Raw genomic sequence first — 25131 nt, 5'->3', positions numbered from 1 at the left:
TGTGAGGGGTCCAAAAATGAGGAGTCAAAATCAGAACTTCCAGAATAACATGGTACAGATGCAGGGGTTACAGCCCATGCAGCAAATGCAAATGTCGCTTGTTCAACCAGCACAAATGCAGCAGGTACAACAGCAGGCTCCCATGGTACCTAGACAGCAAATGTAATTACCATTAGCTCCAATGGGGCAGCAACAGGTGATGCTTCCTCAACAGGTCACAGGCCAAACGATGAGTCAAAATAACACAGTACAACAGCTCTCAATGCGTCGTGAGGATGGAATAAACAATGAATGGTCAGATGATTGTTCAGACAGTGAGGAGTGCACACTTGCAGCGTCCCTAGAGGTAGATCAGAGGAGTCCCTATGTAGAGGGAAAGGTGATGGGTCGTAAGGTTTCGTTCCTAGTGGACACAGGAGCTACACGCTCTACAGTCAGAAGTGCAGAGGTTCCGAAATTGATACTTTCCGGGTGTACCATAAGGGTAGTAGGAGTAGCAAATCAGTTCCTGACAAATCCGATGACAGACCCGGTCCAAGTTGAAATTGTCAACTTCCCGGGATTACATACATTTGTAGTCTGTGATTCGAGTCTTGTATCCCTACTGGGAAGAGACTTATTGTGCAAAACAAGATGTTCAATTACCTGTTCCAATGAAGGGATTGAAGTGCAGACAAACAGTGATGATGAAGGGGACGATGGCCAGTTTTCAGAGACAGAGACCGCAAATGAAGAATACCCTCTGATAACCTTATTCACAATGCTTACATTACTTGACTTGCCACCCGAGTTGCAGGGAACAGTGACAGAAAAGGTGTGGGACTTAACAGGAAAAGAAGTGGGACTGATAAAAGGAGTAGAACCGGTGAAAGTACAGGTGAAGCCGAATGCAGTGTTTCCGCAGGTACCGCAGTACCACATGACACAAGATGTCCTCATTCAGGTAGCGCAGATAATTGCAGACTTTGTGAAGCAAGTGGTTCTGAAAGAAGTACTGAGTAGCTTGTGTAATTCACCAATAATGGGTCTGAAAAAGCCTTGTGGGAAAGTTTGAATTGTTCAAGACTTGAGGAAAATAAACGAGATTGTGGTAAAATGCTGCCCCATAGTGCCAAATCCAGCAGTGATTATGTTTCAGGTTCCGTGTGATGCAGAGTAGTTCACAGTTATGGACCTGTCTCAAGCATTCTTTTCGGTGCCTCTTCATGAGGACAGCCAATTTCTTTTCAGTTTCAAATTCCTGGATAAGGTGTACAGTTGGTGCAGAATTCCTCAAGGGTTTTCTGAGTCACCTTCCATCTTCAATCAGACATTGAAGAAGGACTTGGAGTCGTTAGAACTGCCTTTCAGTTCGACTCTAGTGCAGTACATTGATGATTTGTTAATTGCGTCCAGAACAAAAGATGACTGCAAGTATGACACAATTGCCTTATTGAACCATTTGGGAAAGAACGGACATAAAGTGTCCCCAAAGAAGCTACAATACTGTCAGAGAGAGGTGAAATACTTAGGTCACCTGATTGAGAAAGGGTCAAGGAAAATATCCAAGGAAAGAGTGACAGCCATACTGCAGATGAATCGCCCGACAACCAAGAGAGATGTTAGGATGTTTTTGGGAATGGTGGGCTACTGTGGTCAGTGGATTCCCAACTTCTCAATTATCTCTAAACCATTGATAAAACTGACAGGCAAGGAAGTTCAGGATGACCCGGGTTACATAATCTTGTACGAAAAAGTGATGAAGGCATTCATGGAATTGAGAGAATGTATGTGCAGGGCACCAGCTTTAGGTATGTCTGATTACACAAAGCCTTTTCTACTGTTTTGTCATGAACGTGATGCATGTTCTTTGTCTGTTTTAACACAGGTCCATGGAGGTGCAAACCGCCCAATAGCATATTTTTCAGCTACTTTGGACCCAGTCGCAGCAGCCTTACCGGGCTGTTTGCGTGCAGTTGCAGCAGTTGGCCAAAGCCTCACACAGTGTGAAGGCGTAGTGATGGGACATCCCTTAACAGTAATGGTTCTCATTCAGTTGAAATTCTGTTAACCTGAACCAAGACACAGCATATGACAAATGCTAGGTTAACCAAGTATGAGACCATCATACTGTGGTCTCTGAATGTTTCCCTCAAGAGATGTACTGTATTGAACCTGGCAACTTTACTTCCTATTGAAAAGGCAAACATTAATGATGCTGAGGAAATGGAACATGATTGTCTTGAAGTAACAGAATTATGCACCAAACCAAGACCTGACATCAAAGATACCCAGTTAGAAGAAAATGATTACATTATGTTTGTTGATGGTTCATGCTTGAGAGACTCAGTGGGAGTACTGAGAGCTGGGTATGCCGTGTGTACATTCACCAGTATTTTAGAAGCTTCCTGGCTCGAAAGAGTGTACTCTGCACAAGTGGCTGAATTAATTGCCCTCACTAAGGCATGCTATGCAGCTGAAAACCTGAAAGTCACTATCTATACTGACAGCAGATACGGATTTTGGAATTGTACATGACTTTGGCCAGTTATGGTCACATAGGGATTTCATGACCTCTTCTGGTTCACCAGTGAAAAATGGCGAAAAGATTAAGGATTTGTTGCATGCGATTCAGTTACCTCTTGAAATTGCCGTGGTGAAATGCAATGTTCATGTTAAGTCACAAGACTTTGTATCAATGGGAAACGGCTATGCAGATCAAGTCGCAAGGTTCTGCGCATTGAACTGTTTATCGTTCTGAGATCAGTGGGAATTGTTACCTGAAACTGAAAATGAAACATATTTGAATTTTGCATTAAGGGTGGTTGACACATTAGATGAGCTAAAATTACTGCAGGGACGTGCTGGCAGAGAAGAGAAACGCTCCTGGGAGAGAATGCACTGTGTACAGAGAGCTGATGAGTTATGGGTCTCAGAGGAGGGGAAAATGGTTTTGTCAAACAGTCTTCTGTCACAGTTTGCGAGGTTTTATCATGGACAAGCCCATATAGGGAGAGATGCAATGATCAGGTTGTTCAAAATTGACTGGTTCAAGCCAAAATTCAGACAAGCTGCAGAGGTTATCTGTCACAGGTGCATCATCTGTCAACAGATGAATGCAGGAAAAGGAACGGTGGTGAATATGAGCTACGTTGGGAGAGCTGGCTGTCCATTTAGCAGAAGGCAGATGGACTTTATTGAAATGCCTGTGTGTGGAGGACTGAGGTATGTGTTGGTGGTTGTGTGTGTTTTCAGTCACTGGATTGAAGCTTACCCTACATGTAGAAAGGACAGTCTCACAGTAGCAAAGCTGTTGCTTAGGGAGTTAATTCCACGTTTTGGATTCCCGATCTCTATAGAATCAGATAGGGGCAGACACTTCAAAAATGAGGTGATTAAGCTCTTGTGTGCCGCATTGAACATTGAGCAGAAGCTGCATTGTAGCTATCGCCCTGAAGCATCAGGACTAGTGGAACAGTTGAATGGTACCTTGAAGTCGAGAATGGCAAAAATGTGCGCAGCTACCAATCTGCAATGGCAAGATGCATTGCCCTTAGTACTGATGTCAATGAGAAATACACCTGACAAGAAAACGGGACTATCTCCTCATGAGATTCTGATGGGTCGAGCAATGCGATTGCCCGCAGTACCTGCAAATGCTCTTGTGAATATCACAGATGATATGGTGTTGGACTACTGCAAGGGTATGGCTGATGTGGTCCGCTCTTTTTCTCACCAGGTGGAGGCTAACACATTGCCACTGATCAGTGATCCATCTCACACCCTGAAAGCCGGTGACTGGGTTGTTGTCAAGAAACACGTGAGGAAATCGTGTTTGGAGCCACGTTGGAAGGGGCCATATCAAGTAATACTGACAACCACTACTGCTGTGAAATGTGCAGGCGTTCCGAATTGGATACATGCCAGTCACACAAAGAAAGTGATGTGTCTGACTGATGTTGAAGTTGAAGTGTCCAAAACAACAGCTGCAGAAAAGGAAGTCTCAGGGCCGGAGAGTATTCAAAGGGGAACTGAGACTGAAGGAGAGTCCACTGAGGACGGCTTAGACACTCAAAGTGAGTTCCAGAGGGGCGACAGTGAGCCTATCTCAGCTGAGGTAACACGGGAACCGACGCAAAAAGAGATTCTCCCAGAAGCAGACGGATACAGGTTTGAAGTTGAACCCGTAACAGACCCCGAAGGTGAGGGGGAAGAAGCAGAGGGAGGTCAAAGTGAACTGACTCCTCCTGAGCCAATTGCAGGTCCATCAAGAGAAAACACCATAGCACAAGAGGAGGAAAACTCATAAAGGAGATAACTGGTCGAAGCCTCAAGCTGCAGGAGAGAAAGTGGTCCCTTGTGATACAATAGAGGAAGAGGTTGACACAACCTTGAAAAGAGGATCTTAGTGAGGGAGAGTTACAAAGTGAACGCAAACTGAAAAGAAAGAGACGCAAACAGAAGGTACGCAGGTCCTGAATGGGCATATGCGACGACAGCTGAATGGCAACAAGAATTCTTGGCGTTCTGTTTTGATAGAGAGGTACCAGGTCAATACTACGGCACCTGAACTCAACTCTAGAAAGAGAATGTGTTAAAATATTGAAATTAAAATTGAGAGCTGAAAAGCTGAGAAAAGAGACTGTGCGCTTGAAATGTGCCCATGGGGAGTGGCCTCCAACATATACGGGGACTAATGAAACTGACTAATAATGTTGAGATGTTATGTTATGATATGATTTTACACTAATAATAATAGATATATGTAAAGGTTTTTGCTAATAAATCATTAGGCCTTAGTTAGCATGAGGCGAGGCTTAGCCGCCTGACTCTCACATTAAATATGTTTTCCTAACGTGCAGTGTGCTGACTTGCTGAAGGACATGAACTCTTGTTTTTCTCCAAACTAGAAGCTGAATGTAACTGTAGTAGATCCGTTACCATGAAATTCGACTTGCTTATAGAAACATTTTAGCTGAATGAAACACTGTAGACCAGTCGCAGGTACAAGGTCGCCTGAACCGGTACAGACAATGGAGCCACTGACCGAAGATGTGCAAAGGACCACAAGACTATGAAATCATACCGGACATTCTACCCACTAAAGACGTCAATCATAAGGACCAATAAAATACGTGAGAACTGTTATGGGGTGACAAATTCGATGAGCTAATGTGAAGTTAATTGGATAAAGATAGTGTGGTGCAACCCCTTGTCCAACCAAATTTTAGGGGAATGTACAACGAAAAGGGGATAAAAACCCTTGACACCAGGAAGTACATTAGGACTAGGGAGTAGGAGACTAGGAGAGAGGGAGATGCTGATGCGATTTGCTATGATCCAGACACTTTGTCACTTTGCTTAGTGACTTGCTAATTTTACTTAGAACCATCCTTGTCCTTAGATTGCCCATTTACACTTTACCTCCTTATGAGGGAAGTGCCCCCTTTCACCTGAGCTGAGTTCCTGATGGCGAACCAACTGATGTCCTGAGGACGGAGATCGAACCTGAGTGCTCACCCAAACGGAGGTTAACTATATGACAATGACATTGTGATTGTCTGTTTGCTTTTTTTTTCTAGGTACCAACTGCTTCTTTTGACAGAGACCATAGTTAAATGTTTTTCTAAATTGATGTTACTAAATTGTTTTGCATGAAGCCCAACATGCCAATGCTAATTAGTGGTTAGTTAAGAGGGTTCACTACACTGACGCAAATAGACGAATGACTGTATCTATGCTTTGTTGAATAATGTGGTGATGTTACTCTGCTAAAGATAACCTATGCTGACGCCGTGTTATGTTCTAATGTTCGTGATTCTTGCTTTGATGAAATCTTATCAGAGTTGCCATATTGTGACTATGCTAATGTGTTTCCTGGTTTTGAGACTAATAAACTTGCTAGTAGAATTGTAATCAATAGGGAATAAACTTCACAAAATCGAACTAAACTGGTGTGGTTATTCATAACTGAAAGGTCATGGTGTTTCCTGAGTTTCATTAAATGTCATTGACTAAAGTGAATTGCATTGTGTTAATAAATATTGATGACGTTATTGACATATTGATTGACATGTTGATTAGCTATCTCGCCCTAAGGTGTCTTCAATCAGGGTCAAAAGATTCATTGGCCTAAAACGAGTCCCAAAGTGAGTAAAATAGTCATAAAGGGACGCGTTATCAGTTCCAAGCCAATAAACAGCAACAATAGTCTGCAGAACCAATAGATATTTCTATATTCTGAAGGGAAATGTAATTGAGAGCCAGATAAGAAGACTTAAAACAGTATTCTGAAATCGTGCTTTTAATTCAGGAGACATGTTCAAAACCTTTCCAGGGTGGTTCACTGTACCCGTGTCAGGCATTTTTCCCCATCCATGAATTGGCAGGGGCAGCCTAGAACTATGAAATATAAATTACATATGTTCCCCATTCTGCACACAGTTGGGTTACAAGACATCCTAGATTTTTGGGGTCACTTGTTGAACAATCAAGGCCTAGCTCATTGGAACTGGTAAGAAGGTAACGACCGGTACACTACAACACACATAATAATACAGTCACAAAAAATATGGAATGTCCATCCAGAATTCTTGTCTTCGGACATATGCATACCACCTGTATTCACATATGCACAGTAAAAATAGTAACTGACAATAAAAACACACATATGAAATACTGCAGCACATTAACCTTGAAATGCAGTTGCATTGTTGGGCACAACAGCTAGACCAAATAAATGCAATTAATGATCACAATGATCAGGAATACAGTGCAGTTTGAAAACAAAGCAGAACATAGAGAATGTTGATCTTTCATTAAACCTTGGGGAGTATGAAAGCACTGTTTGTGGTTGCTAACTGATTGCAAACTCCATGGGCCAAATTACACATAGAGCACACTGTCCTACCTGTGCCAGTGTGCACCGTTAACTAGGTGTGGCTGACACAAATAGGAACAGTGTTCCCTATTACAGATAATGCTCAGTCCCTATGGCAGCTGTGAATTGATAAATGCCATAGGTGCAGTGCATTAGTAAAAGGCCAATGGGCTGCCTGATGCAGCCAGTCCAAATTTAACAGTGCAAGAGAAACTCGGACTGCTTTGGAATGGGAGAAAGAGATGTCCCTGCAGGTGGATGTGCTGAATGACTGCACCCACCTGCAGGGAGATATCTGGGGATCCAAGGGATCTCATTTCCTGTCTTGTATGTGTCATCCTCAGGGGGTGCACTGACTGCGTGCTATCTCTTTGTGGTGTTCAGTCAGTGTGACTCATGACAATCTGTTTACCTCAACACCTATATCCATAATACAGCGCAGGCACAGAGGCAAAGAAGTGCTTTCTTCACTTTGATGGGGTGTTTGAAATTGTTTTTTTGTTTGACTGGGGTGTGAACACTGGTCAAGCAGCAGCCACGATCCTTGTTAGGGTAAGACACAAACAACTCCCAAATTAACCTGTGCTTAGCCCTCCGGTAGCTTGGCACAGAGCAGTCAGGCTTAACTTAGAAGCAATGTGTAAAGTATTTATACAACACTTCAAACAGAAACAGTGAAAACACACCACAAAAGGAGCCCACAAAGGTATTAAATAAATAGATATACCTTTATAAATAATACAAGACCAAAATGAAAAAAAGAATCTAATTTGTAGGACTGGAGATATAAAGTTTTAAATGTTTTTAGAAACAAAGTGTCATTAAGTTCCAACTGTGGATATCTGGTTGCACCAGACCGGGACAAAGTCACAAGTTCAGGCAGAAGGAGCACATGCCAGCTACAGGGACCCAGTTAGGTCCATTGAACAGAGTACCTGATATCCCGCTTTGAGGTGCGTTGTATGGATCAGAGTTAGAGTGGCATTATGCAGATGAATGATACATCAGTTACAGGGAGGGTGCAGTGCAAGGTCCTGTTGTGTCAACACCAAGAATCCAGTTGATGAGTGCTTGAGATGCCTATCCCAGTGGCAGGGATTTGTTGCACATTCAGGGTCATACTTTTGTTACAATTGTGAGAAAAAGTACTTCTTTCTAGCATGATTGTCCCCTTTTTTGGCCCGTTTGCCAGTGTCTTTTAACTGGGTCACTGGGATCCTGCTAGCCAGGGCCCCAGTGCTCATCATTTGTGGCCTACTTGTTAGTCTGTTTCACTGTTTTTGTCAGTATGCTTAACTGTGTCACTGGAGTCCTGATAATCAAAAATCCAGTGCTTATGCTCTCTCTGGTTCCAAGTTTGTAATTAGATACTGGTAACCCAGTATTCCACTCCAAATTGGCATACTGGACCCTCCCTTATAAGTTCCTGGTATATGGTACCTAGGTACCCAGGGCATTGGAGTTCCAGGGGATCCTTATGGGCTGTAGCATTTCTTTTGCCACCAATAAGGAGCCCATACAAAGGCTTCTACAGGACTGCTATTGCAACCTGTGTGAAATAGTGCATGCACTTTTTCACATCCATTTTCACTGCACCAGGTCACTTATAAGTCACCTATATGTCAGGCTTCAGGCCCTTAAGGATAGGTGCAAAGTACCTGTGTGTGAGGGAACCCCTGCACTAGCAGAGCTGCCCCCCACATTGTCCAGGCCCATTTCCCAGACTTCATGAGTGCGGGGACGCCATTTTAAGTGTGCACTGCACTTAGGTCAATACCTATGTACAGCTTCACAATGGTTACTCCGAATATGACCATGTAAGGTGTCTAACAACTGAAAATTGTACCCTAACACTGATTTCAGTATTGATTGCACAATTCCGTTAATTCTGGGGGCTCCACAGTGAACCCCCAGTACTGCCATACCAGCCTTCTGAGGTTTTCCAGGCAGCCCCAGCTGCTGCCACCTCACAGACAGCCTTCTGCCCTCCTGGGGGTGAGCAGCTCAATCCCAGGAAGGCAGCACAATGTATTTCCTTTAGGAGAGGGATGTTACACCATCTCCAGTTGGAAATAGGTGTTACAGGCATGGGAGGGGTATCCGCCCAGAGCCTCTGGAAATGTTTTGCAGGGCATAGAGGGTGCCCTCCTTGCATAATCCAGTCTACACTGGTTAAAGAACCCCCCAGTCACTGTTCTTGCATGAAACTGGACAAAGAAAAGGGGAGTGACCACTCCCCTATCCATCACCACCCCAGGGGTGGTGCCCAGAGCTCCTCCAGGGTGTCCCTGGGTTCTGCCATCTTGTTTTCAGGATGGCCAGGCTCTGGGAGCATCTGAGTGGCCAGTGCCAGCAGGTGACGTCAGAGACCCCGCCTGACAGGTGCTTACCTGGTTAGGTGACCAATCCTCCTCTCAGGGCTATTTAGGGTCTCTCCTCTCTGTGTTTCTTCAGATTCAGATTGCAAGACTCTAGCAGGGATCCTCTGCATCATCTACTTCATCTCCTACCGACGGATCAACCGCTGACTGCCCCAGGATCTCTACAAATCTGCAACAAAGAAGCTAAGATGAATTCTGCAACATTGTGTCTTTATCTCCTGCCAGCAACTGCAACAGTTTCCAGGTCGTGCATCATCTGAGGACTACCTGTCTTCAGCCTGCACCAGAAGAATCAAAGGAATCTCCCGTGGAGTGACAAAGTCACTTACCTGCTTCAGCAGGCTCCTCTCTGTAGCGACGACCGGTGGCTTGGGTCCCCTCTCCAGACAACAGGTGTGGATCCAGCGACACAAGTGGTGGACTAAAGTGACTTTGAAAGTCCCAAAGTCCAGCTGTCCAAATTTGGTGGAGACCTGAGCTTTCATCCCCACGCAAGACTGTACTGCCAATGCAACTCATGACTTGCAGTTGACAAGGCTTGTGTGCAACCTTTCAAGAAGTTCTTCCTGCACAGCACAGCTTAGGCCTCCAGCACTCCATCCTGTGACACACAGCTTCCTGAGTGGTTCTCCAGCGGCGTGGGAATCCTTTGTTTTGTGCTGCGTGGGCCTCCACTCGTACCTCCTTTGTAGCCGTGCTGTGGGACTCCTGTGCATTCTGCCTGGTCTTCTGAGGGCTCTCTGAGTTGCTGAGAGCCCTCTCTATCTCCTCCTCATGGGTAGAGGCCACCAGGTCCTTCCTGGTCCAGGGCAGTGACATTTTCTGCCAACTGTGTGTTTTGCGTGAGCCAAGGCTTGTTGGGGGAATCCAGCAATGCAAACCAGATTGAATTCATCCATCTGCATGGAACATATTCTGCATCAACCAGGAACCCGCATCTGTCTTCTTTGGTGCAATACTGACTTTGTCTTCTCACCGGTGGTTCTTCTTTTGCACCTTCATCCGGGATAGCAGGGGCTCCTGTTCTCCCTTGATTCTTCAGTGCTTCTTGGACTTGGTCCCCTTCTTCCACAGGTCTTCAGGTTCAGGAATCCATCATTGCTGCCTTGCAGTCTCTTCTGGTTCTTGCACTGTCTTCTATTACGACTTCTAGTGTGTTTTAGGATACCTGCTGTGTTTTACTCCTGCTTGCTGGGCTCTAGGGTGGAGTATTTTACTTACCTTTCATGTTTTCTTACACTCCCACCGCTCCTCTACACACTACACTTGCCTAGGTGTGAAACCAACTTTCTCATTCCACTATTTTAGTATATGGTTTGTGTTCCCCCAGGCCCATTGCAACGTATTGAGATTGTCACTGTTTGCACTACATTCTGACTATGTACTTACCTGTTTTTGGTTACTAGTGTATATATTGTGTAATTAACTTACCGACAAAGGGAGTATAGTCTCCAAAGTATTTTTGGCATTGTGTCACTAAACAAAGTATCTTTATTTTTGGTAACACTGAATATTGTCTTTCATGTGTGTGAGTACTCTGTGACTACAGTGGTATTGCAAGAGCTTTGCATGTTCCTAGTTCAGCCTTGGCTGCTCTGCCTACAGCTACCTCTAGACAGCCTGGCTTCTAGACACTGACTACATTTCACTGATAAGGGATAACTGGACCTAATATAAGGTATATGTACCTTTGGTACCCACTACGAACCAGGTCAGCCTCCTACAACAAAGAGCTACAAGGCAGCAATGCAGAGTCTAGCGTCGTCATCGAGGCTGCCATCTATGAGGGATGTGAGGGTCTAAGCCAGGGTGCTCCATATAGTGGTGGTTCCAAAGGGATGCATCGGCAATGCAAGGCTTTACAGTGGGTTGATTCCACACAGCAGCAGAGATGTGTCAGTTCTGCTCTGGATTGTGCTGCGCAGCAGAGGAGATGCATTTGTTTCTCTGGATCCACAGAGGCTAGCAAAGCACCATAACCCGCCTTCCGAAGGTCTGGAACTGGGGTGGCATGACTTGGCGGGGTAGACTTACTAATGACAGAGCCCAGATGTAGATGCAAAGTTGTTGCAGCCTTCTGTCCCTGAGGCTCAAGCCAGGAGACGAGCCAATTAGCCCTTGCAATCACTTTGGGGTTCTGTGTTTCAGAGATGCATGTCCAGTGCTTCTCACCCAGGCATGAGGGCAGCAAGTCAGCACAACAAAGCAAGAGTCCAGAAGAGTGTCCTTCAACAGCACAACTGTCCTTCTTCCTGACAGAGTATCAACAGGTCCAGAAGAGTACAGAAGAGTTGGTGTCGAAGGTCTGGTATGCCTTTGAAATAGGGGTGAAGCTTCTCGGGGTTTACCTTTGAAGTCCCCAGGCATCCTGTCTTTCCTGCCTGGCTCCAGACAAACTATAGGGGGTATGCAGCCTTTTGTGTGGTGACAGGTCACAGCCTATTCAGGTATAAGTGGGGCTGTGCCCAGCTCCTTTCTCCCATCCTGCCAGTGAAGGCCCATTCAGGCACACCTATGCTCCCTATTGTGTGTGAATGTTTAGGAAGACTACACAAAGCTCAACAGTCATGTGACCAGAGACAGGCTGCAAACAATAAATGGCTTGGGCAAAAAAATGGCAGCTTTTTAACAGTGGAAGTTTCAGAATTGTAATTTGAAATCCAACTTCGCCATAAGACACCAAATATTAATTGATTATCCCTTCTCATTTGGAAATTACACGTATAGAACATAATAAGGCAACTCCAATGTTATTCAATGGGAAAGATAGGTCTTGCAGTAGTGGGAACAAATGCAGGAGCTTTTCACTACCAGGACATGTAAAACTTATATTACATGTCATACTCAAATACATTGCACCCTGCTATTGGCTGGCCAAGGCCTGCCCTAGAGATGACATATGTATTAAAAAAGGAAGGTTTGGGTGCCTGGAAAAAGATTCATTTTTCAGGTCACATTGGCAGTTCAAAACTACACACACGCTCTGCAATGACAGCCCCGGGACACGTTTAAAGCACTACTTTAGAGGATGGCACAATCAGTCCTGCAGGCCCACTTGTAGCCTTTAATTTACAGACCCTTGGTATACGTAATATCATTTTACTAGGGGCTAATAAGTAAATTAACTATACCAGTTGGGGATAAGCCAATATTACTATGTTTTAAGAAGTGAGTGAGCACAGGCTCTTGAAAAGAAGGAGGTAGAGATTGAATCCATCCCTCAAGAAAGAGAATGACAACCTCAACTAGTTTCAGGTAAAAGAAGCAGCCTCACACAAAGGTGTTTAAATATTTTGGGAAATTATCTCTAACACTTGTGGCACTAGAATAAAATCTCTCCCAATTCCGGCAAAGGGAACCAAATGGAGAGTTTACATAGGAGTATTATATTCAGGTAAAGCTGCCACAGAGTGGTGGCATAATCCTTTTACCACCTTTTTTGTTCTTCTTGAGTATTAGGTGCTCCTGCTACAAAAGAAATTGAGGTTATAATTATGTGAATGAGATCTTCTGGGGCAATGGGACCCATTGAGATCCCCATTAGTGTTATTAAAAGGTAGGTTCTCTATGGGCCACATACCTCAGACCTCTTCTTGCTTATTGCTATCAACATGGAGTAAACCCCCTTCTTGGTCTGGAAGCATCCTAATACTACTACACAATAAAGGCCCTATAAATCTCCTCTTTAATACCATCAAATTGCCCTGCTGGATGCATTAGGTAAAATATTGTCTAAGAGAATACTGGAACACCATGATGAGTCGGTTGAAGTGGGAAAGATTATCCCTATAGAACAAGCAAGCTTTAGGAAGAACCATTGTACACTTGATCATATATTCATGTTGAACCTCATAGCTGAAAACTAAGGGGATCATTACAACCCTGGCGGACGGTGTAAAAGGTGGGGTAATACCGCAAACAGGCCGGCGGGAAAAAAAAGGGAATTACGACCCTGGCGGTAACTGCCAACAAAGACAGCCACTTTAACACTTCGCCCGCCACGGCGGTACAGACAAACAGCGTGGCGGTCACCGCCAACAGACAGGCGGGAGACAAAGTACCACCCACACTATTACAACACACCAATTCGCCACCTTTTCCGTGGCGGATTCACCGTGGATAAAAACACGGCGGAAACAGCCTTTGCTATGGGAAAACGGTCACCTCAACACACTCCACGAGGAACGACGACTCCATGAAGCCGGAACTCCAAATACTACCTGCCCTGGTCTTTCTGCTCCTGTACGAACAACAGCGACGTAGGCGCAGAACATACAGGTGAGTACTGCATCTACGACACGGGGAGGGGGAGGCAAAAGTTAGGGGGACACCCACCAAACACCCCCACCCTCGCATATCACAACATACACACCAATGCAGTCAAAAATATCACATGAACAACCCACAATCCCCCCGGAAGAATGCAAAGACAAAGCGAGATCCGTTCAAATATTGTAATGTGCCAATATACATGTCATATAAAAATATACTGAATCATATCTCGAAATCTGTCATATTTATATATACAATACAAGAAGTAGTGCAGATATGTACACAACAATGTCCGTGCACCAACAGTCCAAAAATGCATGGGCGAGGCCCACAATAGATACCTGACCAAAATCCGAGAGAACACTGCCGGGGCATCAGATTGAAACACTACAGGCACCTCAGGGGGAAGGGAAGGGCGGGCACCTCAGCCACATGACTGCAAAGTCAGATCCACGACGGGGCTCCATGCCCATTGATGTATCCTGGGGAGTGCAAAGCCACAGTCTCTCAAGTCTCTACAGTGGGTAGTTTGCCCACTCTTCAATCCTGGGGAGTGCGAAGCCACAGTCTCTCAAGTCTCTAAAGTAGGTGGTTTGCCCACTGTTACATCCTGGGGAGTGCAAAGCCACAGTCTCTCAAGTCTCTACAGTGGGTGGGTTGACCACTGTTCAATCCTGGGGAGTGCAAATCCACAGTCTCTCAAGTATTCACAGTGGGTGGGTTGCCCACTAGACCATCCTGGGGAGTGCAAAGCCACATTGACGCAAGTAGATGCAGTTCTCAACTGGTACTGGGTGGGACTGGTGCCCAGACTGGATGAGTCTCCCCGTGAAAGTTCCTGTCCTGTCACTATCCCAGCTGCACATGGGAGAAGGATGCCTGATGTGGCGGCATATTCATACCCACACGGTGTTTGCCCTGATCAGCGGTCTTCACCATGGCGGTCTTGGCCTTGTTCAGCTGTGCTTTGCTGTGGCTGGCTATGGACTGTTCAGCGGTCTTCACCATGGCGGTCTTGGCCTTGTTCAGCGGTGCTTTGCCATGGCTGGCTATGAACTGTTCAGCGGTGCTTTGCCATGGCGGTCTTGGCCTTGTTCAGCGGTGCTTTGCCATGGCTGGCTATGGACTGTTCAGCGGTCTTCACCATGGCGGTCTTGGCCTTGTTCAGCGGTGCTTTGCCATGGCTGGCTATGGACTGTTCAGCGGTAGCCTGAGATGGCGGTTCAGATACTGACATTGGTGTGTGGCATGACGAACTCCACACTGGACATTGGGGTGTGGCATGACGAACTCCACACTGGACATTGGGGTGTGGCATGACGAACTCCACACTGGACATTGGGGTGTGGCATGACGTTCCATCATCGCCCAGCGGGGCTGTGGGATCCTGGTCCCTCCTGGGCACTGACTCCGGCGGTGGTCTCCTGACCAGTGACGATACTCGGGCCCTCCTGGGCACTGACTCTGGCGGTGGTCTCCTGACCAGTAACGACGGTGCTGGCGGTTGTGTCTGGACCGCCGGAAATGATGGCGCACTTCTCCGCCGTGACACTCACAACAGGCTGGGCAGACTTCCTCGGAACCTTCCCCACCTTCTTTGCAGTGACAGCTGACTCACCAATCGCCTTGGATCCCATTTCACTTGTTGTCCCACCAGGAGTCTTGACACGGTCCCGTCGTCCACTCTCCAATTTCGGTGCCTTTACAAGGGGTGGGCTGACAGTGCCTTGGCTCCGGGTCCTACTGCCTGCCCTGGTGGACGGTGCACTCCAAAAACCTGGAACACGCACCACTGGTACTGGAGGCTTTTTGGCTGAGGCGCTACGACGGGACTGATGAACTGGAGGGGGGGGATGGGGGCAAACAGGTCAATTTGACAGAGGGACAGTTTCTGACGGACACTGGGATGGGTAGTTGGAGGGGGTCTGGGAGTGGAGGTAGAGGAGGTGGTTGTAGGAGGTGTCACTTTAGCTGTTTTGGGTGCAGGTGCAGGTACTGGAGGCTGTCGTGAGGTGGATGGATGTTGGGTGAGTGATTGCCGGCGTTTGTGTACTTTGGGAGGGGGCGTCACAAACACACTGGGAGAGGACACAGGGGACGTGTAAATGGCAGTGGAGGTGGTGAGTGCAGGTGAGCGGCTTGTGGTGCTGGGTGTCCTGGTGCGAGTCCTAGTGCCTGTAGATGTGGTGCATGCAGGTGTGTGTGTAGACGAGACTGGGAGCGAGGAGGGAGAAGAGGAGGAGGGGGATACAGTGGAGACAGTGGATGTTGCTGTGTCTGTATGGGTGTGATGCTTGTGTGAGTGCCTGTGGTGTGTGTGGTGCCTATGTTTGCTTGAGCTACTTTTGGGTGTTGACTTGTGTGCCTGCTGGTCTGTAGGTGTGCTTGGGATGGGCTGGGGTACAGGGGATTGGGTCTGGGTGGAGGAGGTTGGAGGGGGGAGGCTGGACACAGGGACAATGGCTGCCATCAGTGCTGAAGCCAGAGATTGCAGGGTTCGCTGAAGGACAGCCTGACCAGAATGAATGCCTTCCAGGAATGCATTACCGTGTTTCAACTCTCGTTCTACACCCTGGATGGCATTCACAATGGTAGACTGCCCAACAGTGAGTGACCTGATGAGGTCAATGGCCTCCTCACTGAGGGCAGCAGGGGTGACTGGGCCAGGGCCTGAGGTGCCTGGGGCTAAGGTGATGCCCACCCTCCTGGGTGAGCGAGCACGGGACACACGCTGAGGGGCTGCTGGGAGGGCGGTGCTGGTAGGGGAGGTGGTGGCTGTACCTGTAGAAGTGGGGCGCACAGATGGTGCCCCACCACAGGGGAGCTCCCATCGGCAGACAAGTCCGTGTCATTGGATGGTGATCTGGTGGCCGACGTGAAGCTCCCCTCGCCCTCCGTCCCACTGGGAATTCAGAGTCTGTGGTGTAGCCCTCCATGGCCATGTGGGATGCAGCTCCCTCGTGCTCCGGTGCCACTGTACCTCCGCCTGTTGATGCTGATGTACAAAAGGACAGGGAGAGCAGGAAAAGGGGGGGGAGACAGAAGAAAGAGAGTTTTAGTGCATGGCATACCGCTACCGTTGGCGGACAAGACAGACGCAGCAGCCCCATGCATTACGCCGTGCTCCTGACCTCTGCACATGCTATTTCTGGGAAATGGCCTACATGGCAATGGTAGTAATCTGCCCACATGGATGGCAAAGGGGCAACTATACATCAACTTCCCTCTGTTTTGAGCTGGGGTAGAGATGCCACATGGCCTACATAATGGAGGGGCCTTGCCTGCCTAATTCGCCCTGGCCTAGGGACACCCACAACCCACCACCCCCACCCAGACACCTCCACTGCACGCAAAGTCCATATGATGAGGTAGTACTCACCCCCTTGTGTCTGCTGTGATGTCCTTAAGCGCAATCCAACTCCGGGTAGGCCACCGCCAGGATCCGGAACATCAGGGGGGTCATGGTGCGACGGGCACCCCTCCCACGTTGGGAGGCCATCCCCAGCTGAGCCTCCGCCGTCTTCTTGCTGCAGCGGCGAATGTCCTCCCATCTCTTACGACAGTAGGTGCCCCGTCTCTGGTGGGCCCCCAGGGTCCGGACTTCCTTGGCGATGGCACGCCAAATGTCCCTCTTCTGGTGGGCGCTGACCTACATGACATGCACAAGGAAAGAGGACAGTCATTACCTACTGCACCGTCATTGTGATTGGCCCCCTCCCAACTCCATAACTGTTCTATGTACTCTGCCCCCTTCCCTCATCCACCCAGCCCTCTCCACGCAAGCCTAGCCCATCCAACGTGCTCCCTATGTACTAACCTGTTGGTCTGGAGGACCGTAGAGTAGCGTGTACTGGGGGAGGACCCCATCCACAAGTTTCTCCAACTCCTGTGCAGTGAAGGCAGGGGCCCTTTCCCCAGACGCATCAGCCATCGTCGCTTCCAGACCGAGGTCACAGCAGCACTAGCAGTGTAGGTCCTCTCCTGTCGAAGGTCAGGTATCTAGTGATTGAAGAGGTAGAAAATGGTGGTGACATCCGCGGCGGTGACGTCCGCGGCGGTGCGCATCATCACCGGCGGCGCACCTGTTCATTGGCTCCTGGGACCCAAAGGGTCCAATTTTAACCAATGCAGCATTGCGCCGCGCTCTACGACCGCCTACCGCGACGGTGTCCAACGCCAGCGCAGTTACCCCACAATCCCATTGTCCCAGTTTAGAGGTCAGGCAGCCGCCTTTTCAGGGGCCCACATGGCTTCAATTACTACTGCGTCACACATACCGAGGCCTACACTCAAAACCTTTCCCGGAAGGGTTAATTGTCTGTTGTAGTCTTGTGTGTGACTGTGGGTACATACCTGGAGGAATGCTGACAGTTTCTTTGCTGTTGTCCTTCTTAGGCACCGTCAGTTGGGACATATTGGAAGATGGCGGAATCTGCCGTAGTACCGACCGCTGGTGGACCTGTTGACAATGGAAGAGCGACATGTCATCGTGACCTACCTTTTTGACCGTGCCACAATCCAGGAACTATGTACCCAGTTGGAGCCAGACCTGATGTCACCAATCCGCCATCCGACTGGAATCCCCCCTGACGTGCAGGTGCTGTCAGTGCTGCATTTCCTTGCAAGTGGGTCTTTTCAGACAACAGTGGCCATGGCATCAGGGATGTCCCAGCCTATGTTTTCCAACGTCTTGTCCAGAGTGTTGTCTGCCCTGCTGAAACACGTAAGGAGATACATCATTTTCCCTCAGGTGGAGGATTTGCCTACAGTGAAAGGTGATTTCTATGCCCTTGGACATATCCCCAACGTCATAGGTGCCATTGATGGGACCCATGTAGCTCTGGTCCCCCCCGCAGGAATGAACAGGTGTACAGGAACAGGAAAAGTTATCATTCTATGAATGTCCAGATGATCTGTTTGGCAGACCAGTACATCTCGCAGGTAAATGCTATGTTCCCTGGATCTGTGCATGACGCCTACATCCTGCGGAATAGCAGCATCCCTGATATGATGGGTCAACTCCAGAGGCACCGTGTATGGCTATTGGGGGCCTCTGGTTACCCCAACCTGTCCTGGCTATTGACGTCAGTGAGGAATCCAAGGACCAGGGCAGAGGAACGGTACAATGATGCCCATGGGCGGACTAGGAGGGTCATCAAACGCACCTTCGGACTTCTTAAGGCCAGGTTCCGGTGCCTCCATATGACTGGTGGATCCCTATTCTACTCACCAAAGAAGGTGTGCGACATCATCATCGCCTGCTCCATGCTCCATAACTTGGCATTGCGACGCCAGGTGCCTTTTCTGCTGGAGGATGATCCAGATGACGGTGTTGTTGCAGCGGGGGAGCCTGTGGATCCTGTGGACAGTGATGAGGATGAAGCTGATGAAGATGAAAACGACAACAGGGAGTCAGCCATACAGCAATATTTTCAGTGAGACACAGGTGAGTACATTTTCATGTTTCACATATTATTAACTTTCACACATCTACCTCTATCCTGTACCTACATTTCACTCCCTATTTGTTAACTGAGTTGTCCCCTTCCATTTCAGTTTCACTATTGTGGTAACCTACGTGTCAACAGCTTGCACCCTTGATAGACTTGTGATGTGTGACATTGGTATGTTGGCCTTCCAATGGGTAACCTTTTTTAACACTGTAATTGACAATACAAAGTTCACAATCATTGACTGACTCCAGTTTTATTAGTGTTTCAAGTGTGTTTATTTAAGTGCATAACAATGAAGGGGGGTTGTGAAATGGGGATGGGTTATGGTGGAGGAATGTCCATGGCAGAGTCCAGTCTATTAGTCTCACAGGTACATTGCACATCTGGCCATTGGAAGTGGAGCTGGGGCAGTTCCGATTTGGACAGGGTAACAAAGTGGGACAGTGGGAGGACGATCAGGGTGGTCTTATTTCCTGGCGGGGGTCTTGCCATCTTGCTCTGTCCTGTTCCTGGATCTCAGGGCCCGCTTGCGTGGTGGTGGTCCGTCTGCAGGGGATGGGGTGCTGGTGTGTTGGTCCTGTGGCGGTGCCTCCTGTCCACTAGCGCCGGCGGAGGTGGTGGGCATTTCATCATCGTGGCTAGTGTCAGGGGCCCCTGGGAGTGCCACGGTGTCCCTCAAGGTCTTTTGAATGTCCGTCAGCACCCCTACAATGGTGCCCAGGGCGGAGCCGATGGACCTGAGCTCCTCCCTGAACCCCAAATACCGTTCCTCCTGCAGACGCAGGGTCTCCTGCAACTTGGCCAGTACCGTTGCCATCGTCTCCTGGGAGTGGTGGTATGCTCCCATAATGGAGGAGAGGGCCTCGTTGAGAGTAGGTTCCCTTGGCCTGTCCTCCCTCTGTCGCACAGCAGCCCTCCCAGTTCCCCTGTGTTCCTGTGCCTCCGTCCCTTGGACCGTGTGCCCACTGCCACTGCCCCCAGGTCCCTGTTGTTGTTGGGGCGGTGGGTTAGCCTGGGTGCCCTGTAGTGGTGGACACACCGCTGATTGACCTGTCCTGGGTAGTGAGGTTTGGGCCCGCTGGGTGGGTGCTGTGCTGGTGTTCCCAGATGGTGGCAGTTCGGTGTTGGGCTGTGTCTGGGCAAGGGGAACCGACTGTCCTGAGGCCCACGATGGTCCGGGCTGGTCATCAAGTTCCAGTGGGGCAGAGCTGCTGTCGTCACTGTGGGCCTCTTCTGGGGGTGGAGTGGTGTTGTCTGGACCCTCTGGTGTGGTGACATTCCTTCGGTTTCCTGCGGGGGTATGAGTACATGATTATTGCATGTGTGTGTTTCATGATGTGCAATGTTTGGGTGTGCGTGTACCCCAGTGCAGGCATTCCTGTGTGGGGGCTTGTGTGGCGATAGTTGGGGGGTGTTGTGGGTCTGTGCAGTGGACATGCTTTAGTGATGGGTATCCATGCTTAGTTAGGTCATGCAGGTTTTGGGGTTGGGATGGGTGGTTGGTGTCATGGGTAGATAGGTGAGGATTTGGAGTGATAGGGGAGGGTGTGAGGGTAGGGGTGTGTGATAGCATGCAGGTAGGATGGGGGATATGATATTTGAAATTTGACTTACCAGTGTCCGTTCCACCAACGACTCCTGCGAGGCCCTCAGGATGCAAGATGGACAAGACTTGCTCCTCCCATGTTGTTAGTTGTGGGGGAGGAGGTGGGGGTCCGCCGCCAGTCCGCTGTACCGCGATGTTGTGCCTGGATACCGTGGAACGCACCTTCCCCCGTAGGTCGTTCCACCTCTTCCTGATGTCCTCCCTATTTCTTGGGTGCTGTCCCACAGCGTTGACCCTGTCGACTATTCTTTGCCATAGCTCCATCTTCCTGGCTATTGATGTGTGCTGTACCTGTGATCCAAATAGCTGTGGCTCTACCCGTAGGATTTCCTCGACCATGACCGTGAGCTCCTCCTCGGAGAAGCGGGTGTGTCTTTGGCGTGCTATGGGGTGGTGTGTGTGATGTGTGGGGTGGTGTATGTGTTGATGAGTGTGGTGAGTGTAGTGGTATGTGGTGTTTTGTGCGTGGGTGTTGTGTGGGTGATGGTGTAGTGTGCCTCTGTGTGATGGGGTTCTCTATTCTGTGCTGTCTCTCTCTGGCCTTCTCTCAGAAATTGTGGTTGTAAGGGTTTGTTTGTGATGTGGGTGTGTGTTTTATATTGTATTGGGTGTGTGGGAGTGGTGTTTGTATGTCTATCAGGTGTGTATTTGGAATTGTCGAATGTGGCGGTTTTTTGTATATGTGTGTGTATTTTGAGCGCGGCGGTGTGTACCGCCAATGGAATACCGCGGTTGAAAGACCGCCGCGTGGATTCATGGGTCGTAATAGCATGGGCGTGTTTCGGTTGGCGTGGAGGTGGAGGATTTGTTTCTGCATGTTTATCGCTGTCCTTTGGTGTGGCGGTGTTGTGTGGGTGTCTGAATTTCGGCGGATTCCGAGATGTGTGTCATAATAGCTGTGGCGGTCTACCGCGGCCGCGGTGGTGTATTGGCGGTCTTCTGCACAGCGGTAAGCACCTTATACCGCCAAGGTCGTAATGACCACCTAAGTCTCTGTTTGTTTGCTTAATGTATATGTTGCATTCATAGACTTCTTTACAGCATTCGATAGAGTGGACCACCAAAAATTATGGAAAATATTCATTCAGTTAGGTATGCCCAAAACACTCCTTTAATTAGTTATTGCACTTCATTCTTTCACGTGGTGCCAGATGTTACCGCATGGGTATCGGGGCTGTCCTCTATCATCCCAGCCAAGAATGGTTTGAAACAAGGTTGCTTGTTCGCTCTACTACTTTTCTCGCTTTATGTATCAGACCTCCATGACAGCCTAGCAAACAGTAAGGGGAGTGCGCATGGTGTTGGTGGCCGTCTTTTCCCAAGCTTGGGGATGTGCTGGTGCTACATGTGCGCAAGCATGATCTGTATTACAGAAGGGGATATGCAAGCATTTGTGCCCCCTTCTGAAATGCTAAAGAGCCCCAGGGTGCAGCAAGTGGACACACATGCTGGCACACCAGGGAAACGTTATGTAATCTGGCTTCTGAAATCTAAAATCAACATGAAATGTTTGAGTGGAACACACAATTCTATGACAGTGAACTCAAGTGTACCAATATATACAGTTTACCTTTATGCAGTCTATAAATTTGCTAACTTAGGGATTGTGTTTCGAAGCACATATAAGTGTCTTTCTTTTGGGTTGGGGGTCCTAGAAAACTGGGATAAAATGGCAATAGGTCTATTGGGGACAGGTCTAGGCAATGAAGGGAGCAGGGAGTTGTCTGATGCACAGGTGACTTTGGAGTGTGAGACATGGTACACAAAGGCAGAAGGAATGACCAAGAAGTATATTTTCAAGTTGGCTGTTTCAGGCTAACCTACTGGCCAAATGGTTGCTCGAGCAGCTCCTAACAGAGGAAGGTCAAAGAACCAGGAAGTGTGAGTTTGTGATTCTTTTCCTGTTTCCATTCCATCTAGGCTCGTGACAGGCCATTGTTCACACCTGGCTTAATGGAGTCTAGTGGGCTCCACAAACTATAAACTGGTGATTTAATAAAGGTAAACAAACACTAAAACTTACATAGTCATACAGAGTGTGCTTGTCAACCATCACACAGCTCACCTGCATATGTAGATGAATGATTCTTTAGCAGCTCTCCTCTGGTCTACAGTCAGGAGAAGAGAATGTTACTTAGCACACTGTGTCTGTGTCGCAGGAAGGCTGGATCACTGATGCACATGGTGTCAGAAGCTGACTACGCCAGAAGAGCTTCAGCAAAGCATCAGCCTTAAACCAATAGCCTTGAGGAAATGGTAGGCATCCAGCTCCACATTCTGGAAGTGTAAACCCATGGAGTATACCTGTCTGCATCTATTTACCCTGCGAATAAGTTAGAGTAAGGTTCCTGCTTACATTCAAGGTTTTTGATAGTTCAGCATTCTATATTTAGAATACATGGGATTCTGCAATCCCTGTATATTCACCTGTCTCTGATTTCTTCATAATACATGGAATTCTGTAATCCTTGTAAAAACACCAGTCACTAATCTCATTATAATCAGCAATTTGTTAAACATTAAGGGGGTTATTTCAACTTTGGAGGACGTGTTAATCCGTCCCAAAAGTGACGGTAAAGTGACGGATATACCACCAGCCGTATTACGAGTTCCATAGGATATAATGGACTCGTAATACGGCTGGTGGTATATCAGTCACTTTACAGTCACTTTTGGGACGGATTAACACCTCCTCCAAAGTTGTAATAACCCCCTTAGTCACCAATATAAAGAAACAACATAAGAACCTATTATGATAAGTTATTAAGTCAAGTTTTGATGTCACATGCCTTTTGCCAGAGCCTGCATTCAGGGTGAAAGGCAGGTCAGGTCAGAGCAAATAATTAAAGCAGCTGTTTAAAGCAACAAGCAAAACATTGCTTTTCTTACTTCTGCTCTACTTTATTAGTGTACAATGACAAGCAGAGAGAATATGTTTATTTTTTTATACTCCCTAAATAGAGAAAAGCTAGATTCTTTCAGCATGCTTCTTCATGCTCTGAGCTTCTGCAGATTTTGGTTTATATAAAATGGACTTGTATCGAACTGTTTCTAACATCTGTTAATACCTCGAAGTGCAATGACCTTAAAAAAAGAACACTTCGGTGACTTGCAATATACTTATAATGTATGGCAGGAGGTACTTTATCCCTTATACCAATCAGTGTTAAAGCTTTCAGAAAGTTTAGATTCCCCAAAAAATAGTTCGCATAGAGCTTTCTAACTCAGAGTGGTTCTAAAACGTGTAGCCCAGAATATATTGTGAGTGCTGGAGCCAGGCAAAAAAAAAAAAAAACATTTGGGATGCATTCTTCCATGTGTGCAATTATAAAAAAAGCAATTTACAGAATATTGTGATCATCCGCATTCATTAAAAAGTAAGGATAGAAACCCACATTTGGGGCATCCTATTCACAGCATTTAATTTACAAAAGCAAGTAGGAGCATCATTCTTGGGTAAATAAACTGTACCCTATACACTACACATTGCTATCAGCTTTCAGGATATGGGAAGAAAGGGCAGGGGTGACATGCTCAAGATTTAAAGGATCAGGGAAACACATGCTTGAGACTAGAACCGGGCATTCCAATTTCATGTACGCCCTTTGTTTAGCACACATCAAAGATGTCTCTACATTAGATCTACAGTTTACTGAGGTCCATTAAGAATGGTAATTCCTCAGACTGAATTATTTAGAAAATTACAGACTGGCTCCAGGACAAAGGAAAATGAGAGAAATGGGGCAGCTATGAAGTGGCAGGAGAATGTTTTTCTTATACTAAATGTTGAACAAAAAAAGATAAGGCAAGAAGTATGACACTGGGTTTTACAGGAGACACTGAAAACGTGAATCGGGAAAACTCATCAAAGCAAAGATGCTAATATATGATTGCTGGTGCAGCAGAAAATTTGCTGTTATCCCGGACATCATAAATATGACATATATTTACTCATTAGACATAACAAACTGTGTGGTCTCACCTTTAATTAATGTAAAGTAATGCATTCAGATCCACTGAGAGAGTGCATTCCCTGTAGTGTTTTGAGAAATACATATATTGTGTGCATTAAGTGTGCTAGGAGAAATATAATCAATGATGTTGTCTTTGCAACCGTTCTCATATTATTTGGCAATGTTTACCTTTAAACAGTAATAGTTCATATAAGAAGGTGCACTAATGTTGCTGATTAATGTTAAAAATGTAGTTCTCAATTATAGTTAAATGCATGTGTTAACAATTGTATTTCATTTATTAAATGTAACATGAGGTTTGAAATGAGAAGATGTAACCAACATTTATAATAATGTAGAGGTAAATGTGGGATTAAATGTGCCTTTACCTAATGTCTACCTCACAAGGCCTGGAGTTTCCTTAACACGAGAAATGTTTTCCATTTTCTGCTAGCGTGCCATTTCATTGCAGGTATTTTTCCATCAAATGTTAATTTGAAAATAGATGTAATAAGGTCTTACATATAGAGATCGAGAGAGAAATTATTGTTCATGTTCATACGTTTCAAATGATGTTCTGGCGACCATGCACAGTAATGCTCCCAAT

The sequence above is a fragment of the Pleurodeles waltl genome, chromosome 11 (assembly GCF_031143425.1).
Source record: "Pleurodeles waltl isolate 20211129_DDA chromosome 11, aPleWal1.hap1.20221129, whole genome shotgun sequence".
NCBI lineage: Eukaryota > Metazoa > Chordata > Amphibia > Caudata > Salamandridae > Pleurodeles > Pleurodeles waltl.
The sequence above is the reverse complement of the archived record's forward strand: the minus strand, read 5'-3'. Positions refer to the sequence as shown.